The 25,301-nt window shown below is 43.0% G+C and overlaps 1 protein-coding gene across 1 annotated transcript in view; it reads right to left on the minus strand.

The window, feature by feature from the left end:
* bmpr1bb (bone morphogenetic protein receptor, type IBb) overlaps positions 1 to 24,709 on the minus strand; it is a 54,690-nt gene extending 29,981 nt beyond the window's left edge. Inside the window, exons 1-3 of the mRNA XM_034095797.2 lie at positions 24,518 to 24,709; positions 21,281 to 21,350; positions 19,035 to 19,175 (exon numbers count right to left, since the gene is read on the minus strand). The gene's annotated coding sequence lies outside the window, so the exon portion shown is untranslated. The remainder of the gene's footprint in view (positions 1 to 19,034; positions 19,176 to 21,280; positions 21,351 to 24,517) is intronic.
* Positions 24,710 to 25,301: the final 592 nt, after the last annotated feature.

The raw sequence follows: 25,301 nt of genomic DNA on the forward strand, positions 1-25,301 counted from the left end.
GAATATTTTATTTTATTTAGCAAGAGAGTGCACTTTACTTGGCGAATAAACCAGTGTTAACGTTTGTTGTAGGGTGTAGGCCTACCCACTTGAACACTGAGGAAGCCATAAAGTATCAACATTCCTGTTGAATTGTTCATTCAGGGATTCATTGCAGAATTAAAACCAGCTTGAAATGGTATTTTGGTCTGTTACTCCTTTTTATTTTAGTTTGTGTTACCTTGTAGGTGGTTGTACTGTGTTAAGTAACTTGAAAAATATCCATAATAACCGACATGAAAAAATATCGTGATAAATATCGTCTATCGTGATACTGCTTGAAAAATATCGTGATATTATATTTTTCAATATCGCCCACCCCTACTCAGATATGTATTTACCTATAGAAACAAAGTTTTTTCTGTACTTTAAGTAGGATTCAAACCAATTTAGAACTGTTTCCGAAAGTCCCACACAGTTCTCATTCATAACACTCCGTTCGATGTCTCACTATCGGATGCGCCTCATCGCGGAGCAAACAGAAGCATCAATCTCATTACGCCAATCCTGATTGTCTGGTGATCTTGACGTCAGCGTCAGGGAATCCACCCCCTATAAGTAGCTTGCGCCACGTCGCATGCGTCATTCAAACACCTCTTCTCGCTTCAGAGCACATCTCGATGGTAGCCGGGCTAGCTTAACAGTCCACAGACTGAACCCAAAGCTAACTTTCGGTCGACGGGCGCTCGCCAGCTACTCTTCTGCTTCGCAAGAAGACTGTCAATGCTAACACACCAGTTAGTATTAAAATCGACCTCGCCGTTTCTTTCCTCGGAAATTAAGGTAAGGTTTTGATTTTTTCAAGCTAACAACACACCTGTTGCTAGCTTGCTTTCCCTCACTACCGACACCACGGTAGCGAGGACGTTTTTAAAAAATCTACACCGTCCTTTTTTCTCCGGATTAAGGACAGGTTGGAAGAATTGTTTTTTTTCTCGACAACGTACCTGTTACGAGCGGGTCCTCTCCACGCAGCGAACAAGATGGACGCCTCTCTCCCTCACACCAGAGGAGTCAGGGACTCGGAAGCTCGGCTCTGCGGCTGCGGGTTGAAAATATCAGGCACAGACTCACACCAGGTCTGCTCGTCCTGCCTCGGGCTGGAACACGCCCAGGAGACTATTGACAACCTAAAGACTAAAGAGCCTCCGCCGACGGTTAGCACGCCAAGCTAGCTTGTCGGAACAGGACCCCCTCATGTCCGCTGATTTGCCGGCTGGCAATCAAGACGCGGGGGCGTCCGCCGCAGAGATTGAGCCCCGCACTGTGTCGGTCTGGGGCTCATCAACAGCGGCAGTTGCGGAACCGGAGTCCCGCGCCGTGTCAGGCTGTGACCCGGTGGCAGCAAGAGACGCGAGAACGAAGCCCCACGCTTTACCAAGCTGGGGCTCCCGGCTGCACCTCACCATGGTTTCACCCGCGGAGGATGTCCTGGAATTGGAATATATGGAGGACGAAGAGGGTGCCTCTGAGTTCCTCCTGTCTGATTCGGATGAGCAAGAAGACGATATCTTCGTGTCATCGGCTCAGGCTGCAAAGCCGGGAGCGATGGCTGCTCTCCCGGGCGATAGCACACCAGCTTCGCCCTGTCTGAGCATGGACCTGCAGGCCGTGTCTCAGCGTGCCGCGTCTAGGCTAGACATCCCGTGGACCGAAATGGCCAAGGAGACCTCCAGGTCCCGTTACGAGGGGAAACATTTTCCCCAAGCAACGAGGACAAAGAGGCAACTCCTTCCGGTCTTCCCGGAGATGTTGGATTAGGTGTCGGTCTCGTGAGACCGGCCCTTTAGCAACAAGGCCCCAATCCAGGGTGCCTCCTCCCTAGACTGTGACGGTATGGAGAGGCTCGGCCTACTCCGCATACCGCCTATGGAACCGCTGGTGGCAGCCCACCTCCTACCAAGGCTGGTCCCGTCACCAAGCAGGAACCCCACGCTGCCAGCGAAGGCGGACCGATTCCAGTCGACCATGACTGAACGGTCCTACAGAGCCGCAGCGTTGTCCGCCAGGGCTTCGAACGTTTCCTCGCTGCTAACCGCATACTAAGCGGAGCTCTGCGAGGATCTGTCAAGCAATCCTGGACCGGCCGTTCTGGACGAGATGGCCGCGATCACAGACATTTGTCTGCGTGTTCAACGCTGTGCCGTCCAGGCCACGGGAAAGGCAATGGGGATCATGGTGGTGCAGGAAAGAGCTAGATGGCTCAACCTCACCAACCTCCCAGACCGGGAACAGGAGGATGTGCTAGACATGCCCATCGTTCCCGAGGGGATTTTCGGCTCCGCTCTCGCCTCCATGCAGAGGAGATGCGAGTCGAAAAAGAAGGAGGACGAGGCCCTCCACCTCTGCCTCCCTCGAAGGGTCCAGCCACTGCCTTCACAGCGGCAGTCCTTCGCCCAAGCTGCCTCGAACCCTGCTCGGTTCAAAGTACCGAAACAGCAGAGGTTGCAGCCCGCCCCGAGTCCCCAGCCCAAGCAGGAGACGAGGGCGAGTTGGCCTAGAAAATCTCCGGTTCCGGCTGCAGCCCAGGCGCAGCCAACCCAGAATTTCGGCCAGCAGTCGAGGAAGAAGAAGCGGACGGCCTGACAGCCCCCCCTTCTCCCCTCTGTGACAGAGCTGGAAGTCCACGGTTCCCCAGCTCTAGATGTGTTCCCGCTGCCTCAACGCCATCCTCAAGTTCGCAAAAACACATGTCACAATATTGTTGTTGTTTCTCACAAACCATTTTCCGCTGACGCATCCAGGCTTCAGGCCAAGGGGCGCAGCTAAAAAAAATGAAAAGAAAAACAATAAAAACAATAAACAGTCCGTCGACAGTTCCCCTTCTGAGAGCAGCTACGGGCTCTCTCAAAAGGCGGATAATAGACGGGTCTGTGAAGGCACCACCGTCACGTGCATGCGCAGTGCCAGAGCGGCATTTATTCCAAGTATTTCCTCGTTCCCAAACGGGGAGGGAACGGGATTCGGCCAATGCTAGATTTGAGGGTTCTGAACAAATATCTAAAAAGATACAAATTCAGAATGCTCACTCACACATCTCTGCTGCGTCTCGTGCGACAAAACGACTGGTTTACATCAGTCGACCTGAAAGATGCGTATTTCCACATCCCAGTATATTACCCACACAGGAAATATCTGAGGTTCACTTTTCAGGGGATCTGTTACGAATACAGAGTACTTCCCTTCGGTCTGTCTCTCAGTCCAAGAGTGTTTGTACGATGTACGGAAGCCGCGATAGCCCCGTTAAGACAGCAGGGTATTCGCCTGGCGACCTACCTAGACGACTGGCTGCTTCTCGCACAGTCGGAGCAGGAGGCTATTACGCAGACAAATGTCCTCGTAAAGCACCTGCTCAACCTGGGTTTCATAATAAACACAGAGAAGAGCATGTTGTGCCCAGCACGGACTGTACTCTTCCTGGGTTTACACCTGAACCTGGTGCCCTTTACAGCCCGCCTGTCAGCGGAAAGAGTGAAAGCTTTCAGAGCTTGTCTCGCTCATTTCTAGCTGCGCAAACATGTTCTCTTGAGATCATGCCTGCGGTTACTGGGGCTCATGGCGTCAGCCATCCTGGTCGTACGACTGGGACGCTTACACATGAGGGAGTTTCAGCGCTGGGTAGCCGCTCTAAAAGTAAACCCTGCGCGTCATGGCGCGGGGAGAGTAATGGTTACTGTGAAATGCGTAATGGCACTGCGCCACTGGCTGCACCCGACTTTTCTAGTACGGGGCGTGCCTATGGGTGCTGTCCTTTCACGGAAGGTGGTCACCCCGGACGCATGTCTGACAGGCTGGGGAGGTATTTACGAAGGTCGTCCGGTGAGGGGTCTCTGGAGCAGAGACCTCCAGCGGGCGCACATAAATTACCTGGAGCTTTTAGCGGTGTTCCTCACCCTAAAACGCTTTCTGCCTTTTCTCAGAGGACATCATGTCCTCGTAAGGACAGACAACACGACCACAATATCGTATATAAACCGCCAAGGGGGTTTGCGTTCTCTCCAGTTACACATGCTGGCACGCAAACTGATCTTATGGAGCGGCAGACGTCTCCTCTCTCTGAGAGCGACACACGTACCAGGAGTGATGAACCTCGGGGCAGAGCTACTGTCCAGAGGTGCACCAATGCAGACTGGACTCTACATCCAAGGATTGTGAGTCAGCTGTGGGTGCGTTACGGCAGAGCCGCGGTAGATCTGTTCGCATCAAAAGAAAATGCTCAATGTCAGCTGTTCTTTTCAATGCACGATTTAAACGCACCGTTAGGCGTGGACGCGCTCGCACACGTTTGGCCTCCGGGCCTTCTGTACGCGTTCCCACCCCTGGCTCTGATACCCCCAACTCTGGCCAGAGTGAGGGAACAACGCCACACACTTATCCTGATAGCTCCGCACTGTACCTGATGCAGGATATTTTGCATTTGTTTTATGATCATGATTTATGTTTGTTTCTTTTAAATCCAAGTAAAACGTTTAACAGAGCTACATAAAAACATAATTGTTATCTGTCAGCAAAAACTGTGTGTATGATGAACAACATGTTTCGATTAATTATCCACAACAACTTTTCGACTGAATGCTTTGAGGGAAGTGTGGCACAATTTGAAGGTGCTGCAAAATTGCAGAATGTCTTCTCCAAGGGGAATATGTATTGGATGTATAATGGATTTGCAACAGAGGTACCCACAAGCTGTTACTCTGCTCATTACAGATAAACAGTGATGACGATAATCACCATAAAAATGTAACGGTTGTCCATATCCAATCTGAACTTCAACAGATATGAATGAAGGAATAACATAAAACTTAAACATTTCCGTCCTTATCAGCAACACTGTTTTCCAGCAGGGAAAATCTAAATCCTGCATGACCAGGTTTTATTTTGGAAGCATAAACTGCTGTTTAATTGTGTTGAATAGACTTTTAAAGACATTACAGATTGTTTCTTACATGCAAATGGATTTTAGATGAGTCAAAGTAATACACAGTATACAAATAAACACCAACCTATCTATAAAATGATACAGTACACTTCAATTGTGTATAATTGCTCACAGTTTACAAATCAATTATCTGGAGTTTGTATGAAGTCAAATGCAGGTTAACTGTGAAGTGTGAGGGAATCAATCAATAACAACACTCAGCAAACAACAGATGATATTCACTATATTTTGTTCATTAATCCAACATGTTGCTCTGCCTCCTTGCACTACTGGGAATGCTCATGTTAATCCCTCAGCTCAAACAAAAGCAGATGAGATAAGCTTTATCTTTCTCTTTCTTTTCCTCCAGAGTCTGCTCCCCAGGCTGAAGGGAAACCCAGGAGCCTTGCAGTCTTGGCCAGGAAACCCCGTCTCTGGTTGGCTGACCCTGAGATCATTTGTCAATCAGCCGCCCTTTCCTTTAATTAGGAGCAACAGCCCAACCGCTTGTGTTGAGCCTCAGCAGAAACATGTCATTCAGTGGGAAAAACAAGTTGGTTTCTGCTTCTCTGGCTGTATTCCCTCTAATGTATCTAACCCTGCACCACCTTTTGATGCTGCATTGCTTATTTAAACTGCACAAAAGACTTTCTGCAGATGAAAATAAACGTATCTGTAACTAAATATTTATTATGTTAAGCTCCACATTTGTTTTTGAGGTAAAATTATGTATTCTTTAAATCTAGCATCATTTAAAATGTTTGTATTGTCAGTGTGGGAAACACAATAGACATGCTTGATGAAAGTGATGGACTGTCTGTGAGGGTAGAGTGGCACAATACTTTGTCTGAAATGTTCACATCTGTGTAAAATTACTGAGCCTTTTGGATGTAAATCCTGAGCAGTGGTGTGGGAATTACCAGAGGAATCATGCAATCCATGCGCAAGAGGAAACATCACACAGCGGCTTCTTGTCTGGTTGGCTTGAATTCAATATTTAACGATATATGGTAAAAACTAATTATATGTTGTCCTACACACTGTATTTCATCTAGAATGTGATAACTGTAGGTATAAATACATTATCTAAATCACAAACTATTCCACACACTAAGTAAATGCATACATAGATAGAGGCATCCTCAGATACTACTTTTTCTTTACAAATAACTTTAAAATTTGAACCAATATTCATTTTTGTAACTATGGTTGTGCAAATTGTGTTGTGAGAAAGTGTATTGCTCTCATTCCATCAGAAATAGTTTATTCAATGGCATCCAGACATACATTATTATGCATTCTAGTCCATGCAAATCTCTTTCCCCGGAGATCCGAGCACATTAGATACGGAGCTATCAGTCGCCTTTCCCCCCCGACGTTGTCGTTTGCTCTCATCCAATGATAGCACAATGAAAACACAGGAAGCAGCTGAGAGCAATGGGCCTGCGATCGATGCCTCTGTGTCAGACTGTAAGCTAGGTGATATCTTAACGCTACCCTCCTCACTTCTCACCCCCTCTTTCCCTCCAACAGGCCGTCAAGTCTCCCTCTACCGCTAATGTATCTGAATGCAGAGTCATCTAGGGCCGACTCGCAGCAGTCGATAAATACTGGAAATGCTATCCATCTCCGAAACATCACTCCTTCACTTACTGTAAGTGTGCATCACTGTGGGCACTATCCCCATTTGCTGACAGGGAGGAAGACAACACCAGGCGGCCCAGCTCTGACCGAGCATCACCAGACATAGTTTTCACTACTAAAATTGCATCGAACAGACAGCGTGTCTGAATTGGGCGCTTGATTGTAAAATATGAGCTGCCGTTTCAAATCATTCTAATAATAACTTTAAAAAAGCAGACCTTATGAGTGACCTTAGGATGAAGTAAAATGCAAGTTCTTCCTCATATCGTCTAAAAACTGCAACATCTCTCAGCTTCAATTTTGGTATGTACAGTATTACTCCTGGGCAACTGACTCTCTGAATCTTAAAACGCCTGTTTGAGACTCCTCAGTGCACACAAAAATATAACTTGGAGAAATAAATAAATACGAATATGTTATTTAAAACCACCTCGAATATGTTGTGTTAATGTTATGAAATGTTCTCATATAAATGATTCGGTAAGCAGGAGGACAGAATTACGTCTAAACTGACGCCGTTTTGCATTTCTATAGGTTGTATATACGAGCATGATTTTATATACTATCACATTTAATCGTGTTTTATGCCGTTTGCCAAGACTTGTTAAGTCGCTCGGAAAACACAGGAAGTATGGAAACTAAGAACACCATGTGGGCAATTGTACAGCTAATACAACACAACACATTAGTTGAAATTTCGAGGCTGCACATGGGTAAACTTCGCGTCCTTAAAATCCCCACAATGCTTTGCGCACGGACCAATTTCAAAAACCCTTGCGGAGAATGGCTGAACCGATGCAGCACACATTTAAATGTTAGTATGTAGTGGCGTAGAACACGTGTTGGTAAATATGTTACATTTGTTATCACCAAAAAATGTGTTCCGTGAAAGTAAAGCAAGTTCATAATTAGATAGACATCGTGAGGTATTTATTTTCGGTACAGTTTATGTTGAAACCATTAGAGAGAGTGGTACACTTGTTAGCCTGTTCCATTCTTCTTCGTTTTCCGAAGCCGTGGCTTGGAAAGTACAGTATACTTGCTTCATTTCTGAAGGAAGTGACTTGGAAGTACGCGACTACCAAGCTAGCATCCTCGCGATTGAGAAACACCCACTCAGTCAAAATGAATGAATGAATGGGCGTTTCTTTGACTATTTATAGGCAAACATGGGCGTTACGTGAAGCCCGCAAAAAGCTGCACCGCATTTCGAGTCGATTGTGTTTTATAAAGGGAAACGTAATGTTTTGTGAATCGAAAGATTTCTGTACCTATTTTTTTTTTTTTTTTTTTTTTTTTTTTATTTCTACTACGTAAGCAACCTTCCCACGTAAATCCTACGCATGGCGTTATAAATGAGGCCCCTGGTGTAGGCGGATTAACACCAGCTGAAAGTGATCATTCATGTCAGGAGCAACATCTTATAAATATTCTATTTAAATAAAATCTTTGACATAACATAATACAAAGTAATATAATATAATAGTCAATTAAAACCAAAAAAAAAGACTGAATTTGTCCTGAATGCTTTTATGCATATTGCTTTGAGTCTTTTGTAATATCAAACAGCAATAACCAGACTTGGTTATTGCGATCATAAAATATCAGCTATAGATTTGAGCTTGAATACTATTACAGGTACAAGTAACATTAATGCAACAGGACTACATTTGTGTGAAGCAAATTTAAAAGCCAAGTACACCACATTGGAGCTGCAACAGAAAACCCATTATTGTTGGTCTGTATTCAAATTAGCCTGCTCTGTTAACGCTTAGAGAAAAAATAATAAACTTCATCCAATGTGCCTGAATCCACTGCATATGTCAGATCTAAATAAATGTATCTCCTACTCCAAGCTACAATGGACATCTGTTGCGCTGCTTCAGGCCGTACAATGACTACAACCAAACTCAATAATACAGCAGTAAGGCCAGCTTATGGTATAAATACTGGAAGTGCTTTTTTATGCTTTTCTAAACTGCTTATTATGCACAAATTAGACTTCTTGGCATTGCGTCTGGCAGCTGGGCGCACTGGGTTTAATTCTTATTAGGAGTTTTCCGTTTTTCCTCTCTTTTGCAATAAAACAAGATTTTCTTAGAGCACATTTGCCAGGTGACTTCTCAGGTCTTAATTCCTACAAATACATATAACATTCACACCTTTATTAAATGTAGTCAATTTAAATGATTTCTACCTGATGCTTACCTGATCTGACTTCCACTGACAAGCACAATAAATCAGAGCACTTTCCAATAATATTTTGAGTTCACCATAGCCTCCACAGTCAGTGTAATTAATGGCGCCAGGGGTCCTGTGAGAGGGGGACCAGCTGCTTGTTATGTCTTGTCACCAGTCCCACTCTCTTTGACACCTTCGGCCACGTCCCTCTCTTCCGATGCCAGGAAAACTGGTGTGGTACTGCTGGGTCTGAGGACTCTTTGTGCCCACCCTCAGAGAACAAACACTATTAAGACTCAACAGCGTGCCCCTTTGCCCATCCCCAGAGTGCAGGCAGTGCCAGCGTCTGTAACTGGAGAACAGAAAGCAAAACAGCTGCTCCCAGTCTATCCTGCATCTGCCACAACTGTGATCTCATGGAACAAAGCGAGAATGCAACCACACGTTTCGCATGGGTGTTCAGTCACACTCCAGCCATTGTCCTGTTCCGCACACACACTCTGGCTATATCTTTTCTTCTTCTGCTGAAACACACCAATAAACATGGGAAGGATATTCATGTAACCTTTTTTCATCCATCATTAGTCATTGCTCTGATTTTTTTTTCTTTAACTCTGCCGAATTGTGAGACTTCCATGGCAGAAATGAATCCGGTGTAAATGGTCAAGGCCACTTTTTGAGTTGTTCTGACTGATTGACGTTTTGTTTTTCTGGTAACTGCTGTCCCACTGACAGGTGTGCGAGAGGAAAATGGCAGCAACTACCAATTAAACTGATACCACCTGTTTACAGATATACTTTTGATCTTACTCCACATATGTACAGGGTCACTTTGATTAAGTTAGGGGGCTTGTGATACACATGTTTAATGTTTGCAGCATACGGCAATATAAACTGCCTTTATGTCCATGGTATGGGTCAGGCCCAATAATGTGCAATCCTACATTTTCCAAAATGCAAGAAGAGAAAGAATTTGACAGTAAAACTGGTATTGGGCAGCGTTGCGACAATATGATATTTCAATCTGCCAGTCAAATTAAAACAAACAAATCATTTGTTTGATTAATATATACTGAATAGAAAACTATTTAAATGCATTAAATAATTGTATAATACCACGATTAGAGATTTTTTACAAGTCAACTTACCACAAGTGCTTTCCTTCAAACATCAAATGGCTTGAATTAATTCTACTTAGAGTGCAAGCTGTTCAGTAAGCATGCATTAAAAAAAGGCACAAATGTATAGCTATAGACTGATCATTAGTAGCATTGCTGTGTCTTAAGTTGATCCACTGGCTTACACAGTTAAATTCCTTTCATTCCGTAAGTCAAAGCTTGTGCAGTCTGTGTCTTGATGCGGGAAACTAAAAAGAAATCTACTTCAAACTGACTCACTGTAATTGTCATTCACAGATCATTCAATACTCTTTGACACAATGAGGCGTGGACGTCGATGGGCGTGGACAGCACACCTAGTAAGAGAGTTACTTAAATGCAAATTGTACTAATGTCCTTTGTTTCAAAAGTATCGACCAAAGCAAATTGTTACAGTGTAGTGTTTATTTCTGAAATTCTCTTGGACACCTGTTTTACCTAGTCTTTTTAGGCAAATGCCATTTATATTATGCTCAGAGCTGTAGTATTGATCAAAAGGGACACCTGCTTTAAAATGATAGCCTGTTTCATGAAAATACAATAAGCCATATTTATTTTAATTATTTTTTGTAAATATTTTCTGTGTTAGAGAATAATACTAATATTTGAAACTTTATTGATAATCAGGGATGTAAATGTAACATCTCTTTGTCCTAAAATATTCAACCATACTGTAGTATTTCTAAGCAAAGTAGGGAAAACAATTACGGATGCAATTCGATTCATATTTAAACTGATTTATCAAATGTGCACTAATAACTTGCCTGCTGATGATGGATGGTAACAGAGCATTATGTCCAAGCATTCCTTCTTAACAAAACATAATAAACAGCAGACTACAACATAAATGTTAACCTATTTTAGAGACTCCTGGCTGGCTGCATTGAGTAGCTGACATCTCCCTCTAGTGCAGTTTAGTTGGATGAATACAGTGAGAGAGTCAGCAGCAGTGAAATGTCTACACAGGCTTGACATACAAGCTATTCTGGGACTGACATTTAAACTGGAAAACAAAATGGGCAGTTCTGCCAATCTCGACCCAACATAACGACTCTTTTATGAGTCATTAAATCTGACACAAATTGGCCTCCACTTGGATTCAATTCTATAGTTAGATGTGGTGAGGCATGCAGCCAGTGTGTGCATGTAGGTATGGCAGAGTGTCAGTCCACCAGACAGCCCGTCTAGGAAGGATCAATACAGGATTACGGACAAATCCCTCACTTCAGACTTTGTTTTTAAGTGTGTACGATCCTCAAGTGTTAAAAGGTTTCCCCTCATGAAGCCAGGTGATTTAAGGAATCTCCATCTTGCCTGTCAGACAGTCAGATACATGAACCATGTGCTTCTATCCATCACATCTTTTACATAAAACAACGAGGCAGAACAACAAAACCATGAAGATTTGAAAGGGATCACTTCCTTAAAGATGCCTCATTGCTGACCATGATCTGCCATCCCCAGGTGTGTCCATGTAGGGAATAGACAAATAAAAGAGGGGCAATCTGACCCATACTGTTTATTTGACATCGCAGTGGAAAAGGTTGATTTTGCGGGTTCCAGGGAATTTAAATAACTGAAAGTGATGATTGACTGAGTGACACCAACAACTCAATTACTTCCCTTAGTTTCTAAAATGTTTCTGCAGGGATGAAGGCACTTTTAATATGGATTTGGTGCCTGCATTTTCATCACAAAATCATAGAGAATGAAGCAAAAGTACATATAGCATGACATCCAACTTCCAGAGGAAATTCTTATAATCCTCGTCAAAACACAATGGGAAATAAAAATGTAAGGAGGCCCATACACCCACACACAATCAGGAAACATCATAGCCAAAACTATTTCCTAATTGACAAAACAGATTGCCGTGAAGCCGAATTATTGTCTTTGCTCTGCTAATTCCGGAGCTTTTCAACTTTGAAAACAACACCGGCAAACTATCTGTGAGAGGGGAACACACATCTGCCTCATCTGTCAACACATCATAACTGAGCCAATAACAAACGCCGCTCACAGCGAGGTGGCAGAGAGGTCAGTCGACTGTGTATGTATGTGTCTGAGCAGAAAGAATGAGTGTCTACTCACACAGCATGGATCTGCTCTCCAGGTCTACGCTCAGCCCCCCCGACCCCCTGGGAAAACGAAGCCACAGCGGGCAACCTGAAACCCAATGATGTCATCCGCAGAGAGCACGGGCTACCGGCAGTCAGTGAGAAAGTGCACCAAACCTAAAGTCAACATCACACAATTACTGGGGTTAATTGTATTTACAGTAGAGCAGCTGTGGTGGATTAAAGGACTTGCTGATCAAGTATGGTGTATGTGTAAGGAGAGCAAAGAGTCCTTGCTGGGGAGGTTGGTGAGAGAAGAGGAGTGAAATGATTCGTGATCAGACTAAAACGTCCACACTGTTCCTTGATGTTTCTGTTTTGAGAGATGAAGACAAAGAAGGATCAATGTGCCGTGATGGGCTGAGAATCTGCAGGTTTCAATTCCAACCTATAATAAGACATGGCTTTTTTTTCACTGATAAACTCAGCTTCAACCACAGAGGATAAACTGATGGTGGTTTGTTGGAAGGAAAACCAGCACATTATTGGCTTTCCATGGCACATGATTGCCCCTCATAAGCAACGTTTTCTTACTTAATGCCAACTGTTTGTAAGTGTATGTTACTGTGTACTGTAACAAGGCATTACTGATTGCATAGGTGTATTATCTTTTAACATTGCTAGGTTCAAAAGGGAGAGAAAACGGTTTGCCAGTTTGCTGAGGAGGACTGGACTCCGAGGCCGCCACCACTGAAGATTGAGTGCTCCTCTAAGACGTACAGAGTGGCCTCAGTAGATTTGTTATAAAGCCTTGCAGAAACAAATACCACAATGCAGAACAGATTATATATTTTATTTAAGATAAACCAGATGATCGAGTTTTGTATTCAGATAAAAACACAATGCATCTTTCTTTCATACATTAACATAACTCCCCATTGTATTTCTTTTTTTAGTCAGTGGTATGTAACTGAGCTATATATAGAAAAATTGAGAATTCTCTCAAGGTTATAAATCAATACAAAATGCAGTTAATAGCATGTTGAGCCGTTGTGATAAATGGCACTAAATGAGGAAACAATGTGAACCACTGGCAGCCAGACTACCAGCATTTTGTGCATGGAGAAATAGAGAAAGAAAGAGAGAAAGAAAGAGAGGACACGGGGTCAGACCGTCAGACTTGTCATCACATGCTATCCATGATGGATGGCCATTTCCTCCCACACTAAAGGTTCTTATAGAAAAGTTCTGTTCCTTTATCTTGGGGCTGGTACATAGGGCTGATATAGGACCCTCTCCCTGCAGTACCCACCCAACACAGAGGTAGCTATAGGCATTCCAGCTCCTTGTCTCCAATGGAAGAATTGATGCAACATTATTCCCAAGTCACATATACCTTTGTATATCATGTGTCAAAGAATTCAAGATCAATCTTGCATTTTAGGAATATTTCATCTGCGGTTTTGGCGTTGTTTTCCTTGCTATTGGTTGCTTTGAATAGTTAACTGAAAGCCAAAACGTAAAATATCAAACAGTGAACTAAAGAGCAGCCATAGCCGTGCAAGCTTGACATGACAACTAAAAATGAGCTTTGAAATGTAACCATGTGACCCTGCATTCCCTCTTCACATATGTTTATAATTAATGCCAGGATGCTGAGAGAGGAGCGTTTTGGATACCGACCACTTTCTGAAATGTTTAGGCTGACTGGGTTAAGTGTCGCTGAAATGTCAGGATGCTCTTCTACAGTTCTTATATTATGTTTTAGCACAGTCGATCAGCAGTTTCTACTTTCTTATGATCTGTTAAACTTCTATCTGAAGGCTCTGACGAAACAATGTAAACAGCCATGGCAATTATACACTTTTTATGGTTTCTGTTAGTCATCTGGGCTTCTTGGCCTTCAATATGTCAATTGTGTTCATTTTGGGTTGTTTCACAGAAGGAAATTTGGCTTCGATAGACAATTATATACAGTTGTCTGACTTGAAAGGCAATCTTACACTCCACTGTTTAGATGACACACACAACCCATTCTTTTGTAAAAGATGAGTGTGACATGTTTGCCTCTTCACACAGCGCATACACCACGCACATCACTGGACAGCTCTCTGATCAAAGCCTGCCAAATTCCTTGGTGATGATTCCCCTTCAGGGTCCGATATCAGGATCAGAGACTGGAGCACTGAGACGGCGTACTCAGTCAAACAAGCCATATAACATTAATTTGTCATGCCAGATCTATTGCAAAGGCACACATGCATCCTTGTGCATGCAAACATGGACCAAGACGGAGCACAGAGACAGCTGTCCTGTCAGCCTGTGTCTAATATAGACAGACAGTGGGTGAAGAAACGATTGGACGCAGTGAGACATCCATTCAACTCACGGGGGGTTGAGAACATCGGGATGATGATGAACTCTATTTGTACTGGGCTCATAGTATTAACTTGTGTCCGTGGACAGGAGAATTACAGCCTGCTTGGGTTTCTGAAGTAACATACATTTACAACTGAAATAATAGATCGAGAGCAGTTCAAAAACTGCATCTTCAAAGTCTTACCAAAAACTCAAATGTATGGTTTCAAAGACATTCAGTGAAAGCATTTTCATCCACACCCATACATTTAATTATAATATTATTTAAGAAATACTTAAACCCATATTGTATTTTCTTACTAAGGGGTAGTTGTGTATATCAATATCACGTTAATGTATTTACTGTAAAGATGAAGCGAGAGCAACAAGCAATCCTTTTAAATATCTGATTTATAAAACCTTTAGTTTATTTTAATGAAGTGTCCAAGAGGGAGAATATATTCATTTTGCCACACAAGAGGCAGAACACTTAAGAAAAACATGTTCTCTACAACCCCTTGAGAGGTCTCAACCAACAGGTTGAGAGCCACTAGACTGAACAACATTCTTGCTACTCAACAATGTTTACGCAGACAAAGTTAAATCTCAGAGCAGAAATCCTGGGGGCTTTGTCTTTGCCAGAGGTTCTCCCAGCCCCCTTCTATCCCTGGATCCTTCCTCGTCTTTCTGAACCTCGGTGAAGGTTACATTTTAGGGACTTAACTCCAGCTTGGCCCCTCAGGACTGTCTGTCTCCCTTTGCTCTGTTTAGGCCAATTTACTGCCTGCAGTTATAATGTTACCAGTGAACTGTCAAGCCACCCTGAGAATATTCCCACAACAACAAAAAACGATGGTTTCTATGATCCGCAGCTTACACCAATACTTTTAAAAAAAACTAGTGAGAAGGACCTGTGTGATGGCTGCCAACCGTCCTTATTGACAAGTGATGACCATTAGCTTAACTCTGTTGTTGACGTTGGTTAGATGTGATGCCTCAGCAGTCAGTCCTGTACGCTTTGGATGAGTCCCAACCAAACCTCACTCAAGGAGCTGTAGTCAGGTCTGGGAAAACAGCCGCCACCGGCCCATCCACACTCGGAGAGCGGCCCAAAAAAACTCCTCTTTGTCCGAGCCTGTCAGCGCGACTGAAGGCCTCCTGTCTGTGATTGATGACCTGGGTTTCGGCGTATTATCGAAGCCGCCGACACATGTTGGCTCTGTTGGCTGGGACTTGTCTCTGCCTTATTTAGTTTACATTATTCTTATTATTTCTCTGACCAACCCAGCTGTTGAGTGCATGCATGTGTGTGAGTGTGTGCACGCAGGGAGGGGTTTTCCATGCCCTCAGTTGTCCAGGTATGTGTAATGAAATCTTGGGTTCTGTTTTGAGAACCCTCGGAGTTCCAGTCCTTTCACATTTGAGGTTTTTCTCCCGTCTCCCCTTCCCTTTCCTTTCACCCATGTGTACTCCCATGGTCCACCCAAGGTTACCTACAGCTTCATTTTGACCACTTTCAAAAAGTAAAATAAACATAGGTTTTAAAAGGTGGGGAACACCCACCGTCTTGACCACTTTGTGTACAAAAGCAGAAAACAGTTATTGTAATTGCAGAAAAACTGTGCCTATGTGTTCAATTCAAGCCTTTTCAGCTCAAACTTGAACCTGGAAACCAATAAAGCCACAGATGTTGGCACTCAAGACAAAAGGCGCTTATCTTCCAATTTCGTGCCACTAAGAATCATGTGCTCAGAACCGGGGCAATTGTTAATTAAACTTGATCTTTACAAGAAGTACAAGAGAACTACTGTTGTGTTGTTTAAAGCTGCATTACACAGGTGGAGGAAAGGAGGAGCAGCTGTTCGCTCAAACAAATGTGAGCACCATCACGCAAACACGCCTCGTAAAACTTTAGGGAGTGAGCACGAACTCTCAAACAGAGACGTGCTTGTGTCTGTGATAAAGGGTGGTTTAGAAAACTGTTCTGGTTGACTTTCAGATTGTTCATCTTAAATAATGTTGACATGATTTAATTGGACAAAATACTTCTCAAATATGATCAGTTCGTTATCTTAAGTATTACTTACATGCTAGTCACTCAAATTGAAATGACTGACATAAAATACTCATCACCCGCTCTATGCCGTTTCAGCATATGATGATGTGACTGATGTGTGTTGACAAGCAGAGGAAGGAGCTTGTGCAGCACTTAGGCAGCCAGAGATGTGCTAAACAAGAACGAACACTTGAGTCTTTGTCGTTTGTTAGTCTGATACTGATAAAATGACACAGACAGTATTCAATAGGTCAATGTTTCTACAATATGATTTAATACAGGGCTTTATACAAGCAACTGTAGCCTATTACTGAAAAGAATGTCTATATATTTCTGAAGAGATCAATTGATTACTCAAAAGAATAGATTTTTTTCAGATGACACATTTCCGATGCTCTGTGTCAGATGTGGTTGACTGCAGGAATAAAACAGAACAAGCCTTCCTCATACATACATACATACATACATACATACATACATACATACATGTAGCAATAACGACCAGAGCAAATACTCTATACAACCAGTGCATTATATAAACTAAGAAAGTGTTTTATCCCCTGAAACTGTCTTCTGATCCCTAAATCCTAATCTGTGTATTCTGGCATGCCAACGTGCACTTGTACGAGGCCATTCATGTGTGACAGCAGATCACCATGTGCGGCTATGTAGAGGTAATTAACAGCTGTTTGCTCTACACCTGCAATAACAATCCAGGCTGTCGCAGGTTAGCTAGCTGCTACGCTCTTTCTCTTTCTTTTGATTGTAATCCGATACAGCCTCTCCTCTACGTAAATCTCTAGGAGCCACCGAAAAAGGGCCAGACTTGGAAAGACAGGGAGAGGCCGCTCGCTACTCAGACTGAACAGAAAGCGTAACTAAAGATGAAGGACGAATGAGTGATCGGTGTGGATAACCCGTTTTCCTGCTGAGAGTTGATTTGAAAAGCAGAAAAATACCTGGATGAAGTCTTTGTTTGAACTGTAATGTTACAGACCTATTTGCAAGGTTGCAAATCAATTCAACGTTATAAATAAGAATGATTTTTATCAAGCTGCTGAAAGTGTTGTTTTTCTGCATGGATAATTAAGAAAGTCTGTTTCTGTATCCTTCAGTGGTGCCAACTGTTAAACAAACAAAGCCCACAAAAGAAGTGACTCCCGATTACAGACACTGCTGAGGTAGGTCATATGAGGCTGAAAGCCAATCACTCTAGCTTTCCTTTTATAGCTATATTTATAGCTGTAAAATTAAGTTTAACCATCTGCATTTTGATATTTTCAAAGTAACATAAGACACCCAAGAAATCTCCAAAAAGGACAAATGATCGCCAGTCAAACTGCAGGAGATCTAGTGAAAAATAAGAATAAAAAACATTCAAAATGTCACTGGAGAAAGTCTGGAAGATTCTGACAATTCGTGCCAAAATACTATACTGCTTCAGTGAAGAACAACAGCTGTCACGTCAAAAGTATCCACCAGGGATGTGACGAACATATATAGAGCAAATACTGGCTGAACTGACACGCATGCTACAGTAACATGACGCACCTTTTGTTTTGCAATAGTGATTTAGTTAACCCAACGTTTAAGTCCTTTTCATGGAGCGTTGACATGAGTTTGTCACCCGTCACTTGCTTTGGCTGGTTTCCTAATCCTGCGAGCAATGTGGAAACCTGACAAGGATTGTGATGTGAATGTGTGTGTGTTTCTAGAATAACCAGTGCGCCCTTGGATGCCAAACATCACAACAGAAGCTGAAAATAAACTCATGAACTCAAAAAACACTGCACAGCTGAGGTGACAGTGTTTGTACTACCCCTAAAAAGGTCCTTACACACCGAGCAGATTTTCGGCGTCGATAGATGTCGGGCCGTCGATGAGCGTCGTGTCGCCCTACTCAGATTGGTGTGTACTGCACCGTTGTGTCTTTTCGGCCGTGCCGAGACGTACCGCCGCCGATTCGACATGTTGAATCGGTAGGCTGTCGGCCAAAGAAATCACTCTGATTGGCTGTTCAGTTTAGCGAATCAGTGCATGAGAAGCGAAACGGAAGTGAGGGACTCAAACAAATTATTAAGAAGGCAAATCTGAGATTTCATTTAACTCCAGCTCTCGACACAGGTTCGGGAAAGCCCCATGAGCTTCTCGTTGTAGAGTGAAAATGGAACGCACACGCTATTTGTTGTTTGTTTATATCACGCAGTCTGTTCTTCTTCTCTCGGTGTATAACGCAGTCTGTCTTCCGGTTGTTGCCTCTTTTGGATGACGAATACACACTACCGACACCTGCTGGTAAGGAGAGTTATTGCCACTCACGCATGCGCAGTTCGTACGTGCTACTTGACTGTCGGCTGCAGTCTCAGCGGTGTGTTCCAGTGCAAAACATGGCCAAGACGCAGGCGGCGTGAGGCGACGTGAGGCGACGTGAGGCGGCGTGAGGCGACGTGAGGCGACGTGAGGCGACGTGAGGCGACGTTCAGACAGGACATGTTCTTTGGTGTCAGTTTGGTGTGGAAGGAGCTTAACACTCAATTATGTCCTGTTGTTCCAGAATGTGCCAGCGTCTTTAATTAAGGGATTAGTGGTGCTAATAAGATATGTCACCCAGAGGGCGGACTCACCTGCTCTGATCTATGTAAACCCCTCTTCTTTTGAATATTCACTGCATCCTCCTCCTGAAATGCAAATCTCTGACGTCAGCGCATTTCCCTGCAGATGGCCTCACAGGTACCTCTTTAAATGCCCTCTGCCCTCTCCCGCATCTATGGGGGAAAATGCACACATGAAACCCATTTCACAATCCGTCATCAAAAACACAGGGCTAAGCAACAGGAGAAACACGAACACGACTGAAATTGACTGCATCTGTTTCTCCCTCTCCTCTCACAGTCTGAGTGGCACTTGCTGTCACTTGCTATTTAGCGGACAAGCGCAAGTTCAATTGCAGAATCAGATACGGTGCAGAGTAAGGTCTTCTGTAGAGCAGACGTGAAAGAATTCAGAACAAAGCTTTTCAGATCCATCTGTTGAAAGATCAAACTGTCGAGGGAGAACACATTGATATGTTTTGAGTGCGGCAACACACAGAACCCCTTCTTCACACAGATATAAAGAAATATAAACATTAAGCAAGTGTCACAAAACATTCTCCGGTAACCTTGAGCCAATATTGTATCAGCAAAATAACACTCTGAGTCACAGCTGGGTTCTGCACTGAAATAACACAGCAAAGACTTTCGACTCTCCCACTTTCCATTTCAGCTGAAACAGGTGAGTTTCAGAGCTATTCTGGGTGGTCTGTCTTTTCTTAATAAACCTTTGAGTTAGGGTGTAATTATGTGCTGACATCCAGCCTGCTACCTGCTTGTCAGAGGTGTGTGTGTGTGTGCGCGTGCGTGCGTGCGTGCGTGTGTGACAATGAACGAGACTGTGAATTGTAACATTTGCTATACATTTTTTTTTTAAAAACACAGTTCTTGAAACATATGCATCAACTTCAATCAAACCTTCAAACAAAAGTAATTGCATGAACTGTTGTTATCATCTGTTGTTCACATGCATGCACACACACATACCCTCGCACACACAGCTGCCTTTTATTTGCCAGGATCCAGCCGCAGATGGTGATGCAGTGTGAACTGTAACACGCGGATTCTTGACATTCTTTACGGGTGTGAGTTACTGTCCGACTCAAAGCGGTGCTTGGCCTCGGCCCTCTTTGCTTTCCTGCCAGCAGGTCACTGTCACACAAGGAGTCCCAGCCAGCCTCTCCCAACATATACAAGTTGCTATTGTCCTTCCTTACGTACAGTAGCTCTGCATGGGTTTGGCTCCTGACTGTACAATATGCAGCTATGTTGGAGCTTTGTCAGCATATTCTGCTGTTTATGATGGGTCCTGTAGCAGCAAGTTCATTGCTTAATGTAAAAGGAATGCTTATTAAACGATGCAGCACGCCTGCTCAGTGCTCACTGTTGAAATGATAAGGCACAAATATATGGGTTCACTCCACTAACAGTAACAATGATTTCTTTGTGCTGCATTTAATGCATGTTCCCAAAATGTCCTCATACCCCTGTTTTACAAAAGACTAATAGTATCCTATGATTTGTTACTACCGTTTTGTGTAGAGGTGTAGAGGTGTATACATGAGCGTAGGAAGTCATAATGTATTATCCATCATATCCTCGCGTTTATAACAAATTAAGCATCTATAAAACACATATAAGTCCCATCTGTAATATTTTAAAACTGGTTATTTGTTGGACTTTGTTAGATACAAATGTCTAATCTTTCATACACATGAGGATACATTGACAAGCACTGTACTTCTCTGGTGACTGACTCATATGAAATCAAAGCTTCTGAGAGTTTCTAAAATGTACTACACTCTTATCAGATGTTGATCTCATTCAGTTCCGGCACTCCAGTAGGTATACGGAGCCTGTGTCTAGCCTGATACCTCACAGGAGAAAACAGGATTGTATTATAGTCGGTGCGGCTTATTTTACATAGCCACATGCTCGGCAGAAAGTCAATTAGCTCGCCACTTTGGAGGCAAATTGCTGCCGCAACAGCAGTACGATCAGGAACACATACAAACACACACAGATCAGAACTGCCAAACACAACCTTAACTGCAGGAGAATCAACACTCTTGATCAATACAGCTTTTAGCTTTGGATTCACTTTCTTCACAATATTATTTGTGAATGGATTGTGCATTAGGCAAGTGAAACCACTCCAAAATATATGTGAGAGTTTATATTGAACATTTGTCAATATGTTTCAGTTTTACATTCAAGAAATTGCAAAAAGCATGTTGAAGATGAAAAACAACAGTCGAGTGCCTGAGAGCCTGACTCACCCTCCACACATAGGACATCGGAAAGCATGCTGTCACTGTTCCCAGACAAAGCTCCAGTACTTCTGTTTCTCTGGAAGAAAAATAAGTGGAGTTATTAGAAGCAGCTCATATGTCTGCCATCTATAGCTGAAAGGACTGAGACTACATTTCAAGCTCAGGTCACTTCCCCACTTTGACTTTCACCGAATCTTGCAAAGTACCCCTTATCCTCTTCTGTTCTTCGATCTTCAATCACCCCACTCATCATTTAACTCTCCTTCTTTTTTTCTGCCTCTGTGTCTAATAACAGGATGTCGGCTCTCTCTCACAAGGCTGCTGACCTTCCAGGCAAAGAGCAGAGCAGCTTGCAGCTTGAAGTAATTCCTGTTGCCTTCATTTGTCTCTCATCAGCAACTATAGATGAAACAGAGAGCGGGGCTGCTGTGCTTAGCTCTGAATGAATTGACATAGAGCCTACAGGTAAGAAGAAGATTATTCCTAAGTGGAACAAGATCAGTTGCATTACGTCTGTACTTCCGAGCTGATGGGAGCCAGAGGCGGTACAGGATAATACTCTCAGTGATCAGTTTAAATCGAAGCTGAAATTCAAACTTAAGTTAACTTTGCCACAAAAGGATTTCCCTGACTATGGTCAAGAGAAAGACCACAACACTTTATAGTGCAAATGCAAGCACAGGCCTGAATCACAGGCAGCATTTGTGTTGACAGTGTTGTTGTCCAAAGTTACAAAGAAAACACGGCTGTGTCTTTCCTTTGGTATGTATGGGTGTGCATGGGAGATCAGATGGAAAAGACATACCTTCGGAAAGCCTTGATATAATGTTCGTTTCTCCATCAGTGGAGAATAAGAAACTAAAGGAAATATCCTGGCAGATGGTAAAGACATTGAACAAAGTCCACTGTGACAGTTTGTCCGTTGAAATACTCCACCATTTGATCCGTCTGACAGTCACTGTGCTCATATTACATGACAGACTGCAATGAGCTGTGAGATGATAAACTCAAAACTCCAGTATTACTTTTCTTCTGCTTTCCGGCAGTGCTCTTCAATATCTAACATCTTTCAAACTTTCTGGGAAAAACCTCCCCCCCTCTGCCCTCACATACCCGCTCATTACCTGTCCGGTCCGAAAATACTACTCCCATTGAGCTTGTTAATATGCACTAAATATCTTTGCTCTGATTGGCTGGACTCATTTCCTGTAATTATAAGGAAGGAAACTGGGGTGATGGGTCGCAGCTTGCTATGCTTAGCCCTGTGGACAAACCCAGACCAGTATCTAGCTATATCATAAGTGTTGTCCATGTGTTTATGTGCATTAGAGAGTTAATAACCGAGTGTGTGTAACTGTGTGTGTGTAGGTGCCTTTGTGTGCCTGAAGCTGCAGGTATATGCTCAAATTAGCTCCTGTTTATAAAAGGACAGATGTTTTTGCTACATATATGTGATGGTACTTCTGATGTATTAGTGGAAATGCCTTGTTTGATCTGACTTTTTGGTATAAAGTGCATTTTAACATAATCCATTCAATAAGCTTTACATGTTTGAGATTTGTTTTTCAGGAATACTATTGTCCAACATTGTACTGAATACAGAGCTCTGTCAGGACTCTATCTTACAGGCCTGCCTTCATGCTGCAACCATAACACTATCGGTAGGTTTCACAGATGCACACACACACAACACACACTCTGTATTAGCCATCATTACTAGAGTCCAACAAGCTGTAACACTCAAGTCTGTGGTAGACCACAAATGGCTGCCTTTCCATGCACCCTCACTTGACATGCCCAGCATGGGTGTGAGCCTAATGACGGGCGTTACTCCTGCCAGGGGCAGAGCCAGGGCAAAGGCTGGGTGGTGGTTTGATCACTCACTCTGTGTTTAATATTACCCAAAGACACTCACTCAGCTCTGCTTCAATGAGCTCCTCTGTCCTGTGAAGTCAGAGGATGGTTGTTGCTCTTAAAGACAACACCACATACCTGCATTAGGTGCAGCATGTTGTCTCACTCTGTCCGCAGATGCTGATGTAAACGTCAGGAACTCATTGATGTAACAGATCAACTGGTTCACTGACAGTCTGATAAACTGCAGAGCACAGAATTGTATGCCATGCATTTAACAGTCACACGCTGCCTTTGACACCATGCCACTATACACCTTAATTCGTACGCTTGCTGCCAAACATGAACACACAGTAGGTTTTTCCCTGTAATGTGTTTAACTCCCTGAACACTGATGATCATTACCAGAGTTGTAATTGACAGTGAGCAACAGGGCCTGCCTCCTATAAGTCAATTAGTAAACTTATTTGATTAGTCATTTTGTGCTAATGACTTATTTCCAAGAAACGTTTGAGAACACTTCTCGTAAACACGAGATTTAGAAGTCGTGCTTAGTACGATTCTTCAAGGGAGAATTTACAGATCTGTCAATTATATCAACTATTTAATTAGTCAACAACATGTTATGAGTGTTAGACAAGGACAGCCCAAGAATCATAAAATAATAACATAAACATTAAGTGTATGGGTTAATCATAACATGGAAGCACCAGTTGGGAAAACAATCTCACTGCAAGATCAATAGCAGTTTAAATGAATATTAAATGGTCCTAATTAGATTAAATGGCCCAGTTTAGAATAACAAACATTTGGACAATTGAAATCTGAACATCTACAATCCACTACCAACTGGGAAAACTTCATTTGGTGATTAAGATCATGTGATAGGATCAACATCTCTAGAAAAGCCACTCAACAGATGTTGAGAATAATTAACTAATTATATTATGTTTCACAGTCAAGAATGGCACTAGAAAACGTATACATATTGTTCCTACACAGAAATTGTTCGACTCACTAAGTATGTGCTTATTATTGTAAACAAACCAAACTCCATCCTATCCTAACGCAGTTTAGAAGCGATAATCTCTCTCGGGTCAAACGTTAAATTGTACTGAGTGGCGATCCTGACACCGATAAGTGATAAGCATCATCATCCCCATCATCATCATCATCACAGACTCCACCAATAACACGGTCGGGGGTCCCGCAGCTGCTGCCAGCACCAAACTCCGGACAGGCAACAATAAGCACTTCGGTTAAATTCGAATCGACAGCAGCACGGAAAACAAATTACGGACCCCTGGTTTCAGGGAGGAAAAGCTTGGTTATCATGAGACTGCAGCTGCGGCGCAAACCTGTTTTTATTGTGAATTAAAGTATGCTTACCGTGTCCTTCTCGCTTCAAACGCAGCTCGGCAAGATCCCAGTTTGTGTCGATTTGATCTCTACCGTGCTCCGTTTTGTTTGCATGTGTGCCTCTGTCTTGTGGTAGACTTTTCCAAGTGCACCACGCGTTATTTGAGGCTGCTTCAGTCGCGCGTCTTCCTGCGGACAGCTCCCACCTCCGACGTCTTGGAGAAGTGCAGGTAATATCCAATCAGCTCTGCACTCCAGGTACATTTTCCTTCCATAGACTCGTAAAATAACTCAATTTACTCAACACTGTATGCGTTTACTGTTCTCCCTCGTGAATAAATAACCTGGAGTGAATTCCTATATTGGCATAATGATCCAAGTCTGTGTGACAGGTGGGTGTTTCTCCTGTCCCGGTGGAGATACATTTCCCTCTCACTGCAGGTAAAGCATATGGTGCCTGTCTGCCAGCCCAATAAACTACTCTAACTAAAGATGTATAATGCACATAAGAACTAAAGATGGATCAGTTATTTGCTGCAATGCTTTCTATGCACTTACACACATTAAAAGTGCAGCATACACATCATAAACAACATATCTGCAGGAGGAAGAGTTGCTTTAAAATGTGTTATTGTCCAAGTCAGCTTCAAAGAAAAGGTTTAGATAATGTAGAGTAAACAAATGTAATAACATACTCAAGAGCTTTGATTGTGGTATTCAGTGTTGAACCCTTTTATTGAAAGTAAAGAGAGGTGTATATTTATGCATTGTGTCCAATGTAATTTAGTACATAGACTGCAATGTTCTTTGCGCA

The sequence above is a fragment of the Pseudochaenichthys georgianus genome, chromosome 12, assembly GCF_902827115.2.
Source record: "Pseudochaenichthys georgianus chromosome 12, fPseGeo1.2, whole genome shotgun sequence".
NCBI classification, from domain to species: Eukaryota; Metazoa; Chordata; class Actinopteri; order Perciformes; family Channichthyidae; genus Pseudochaenichthys; species Pseudochaenichthys georgianus.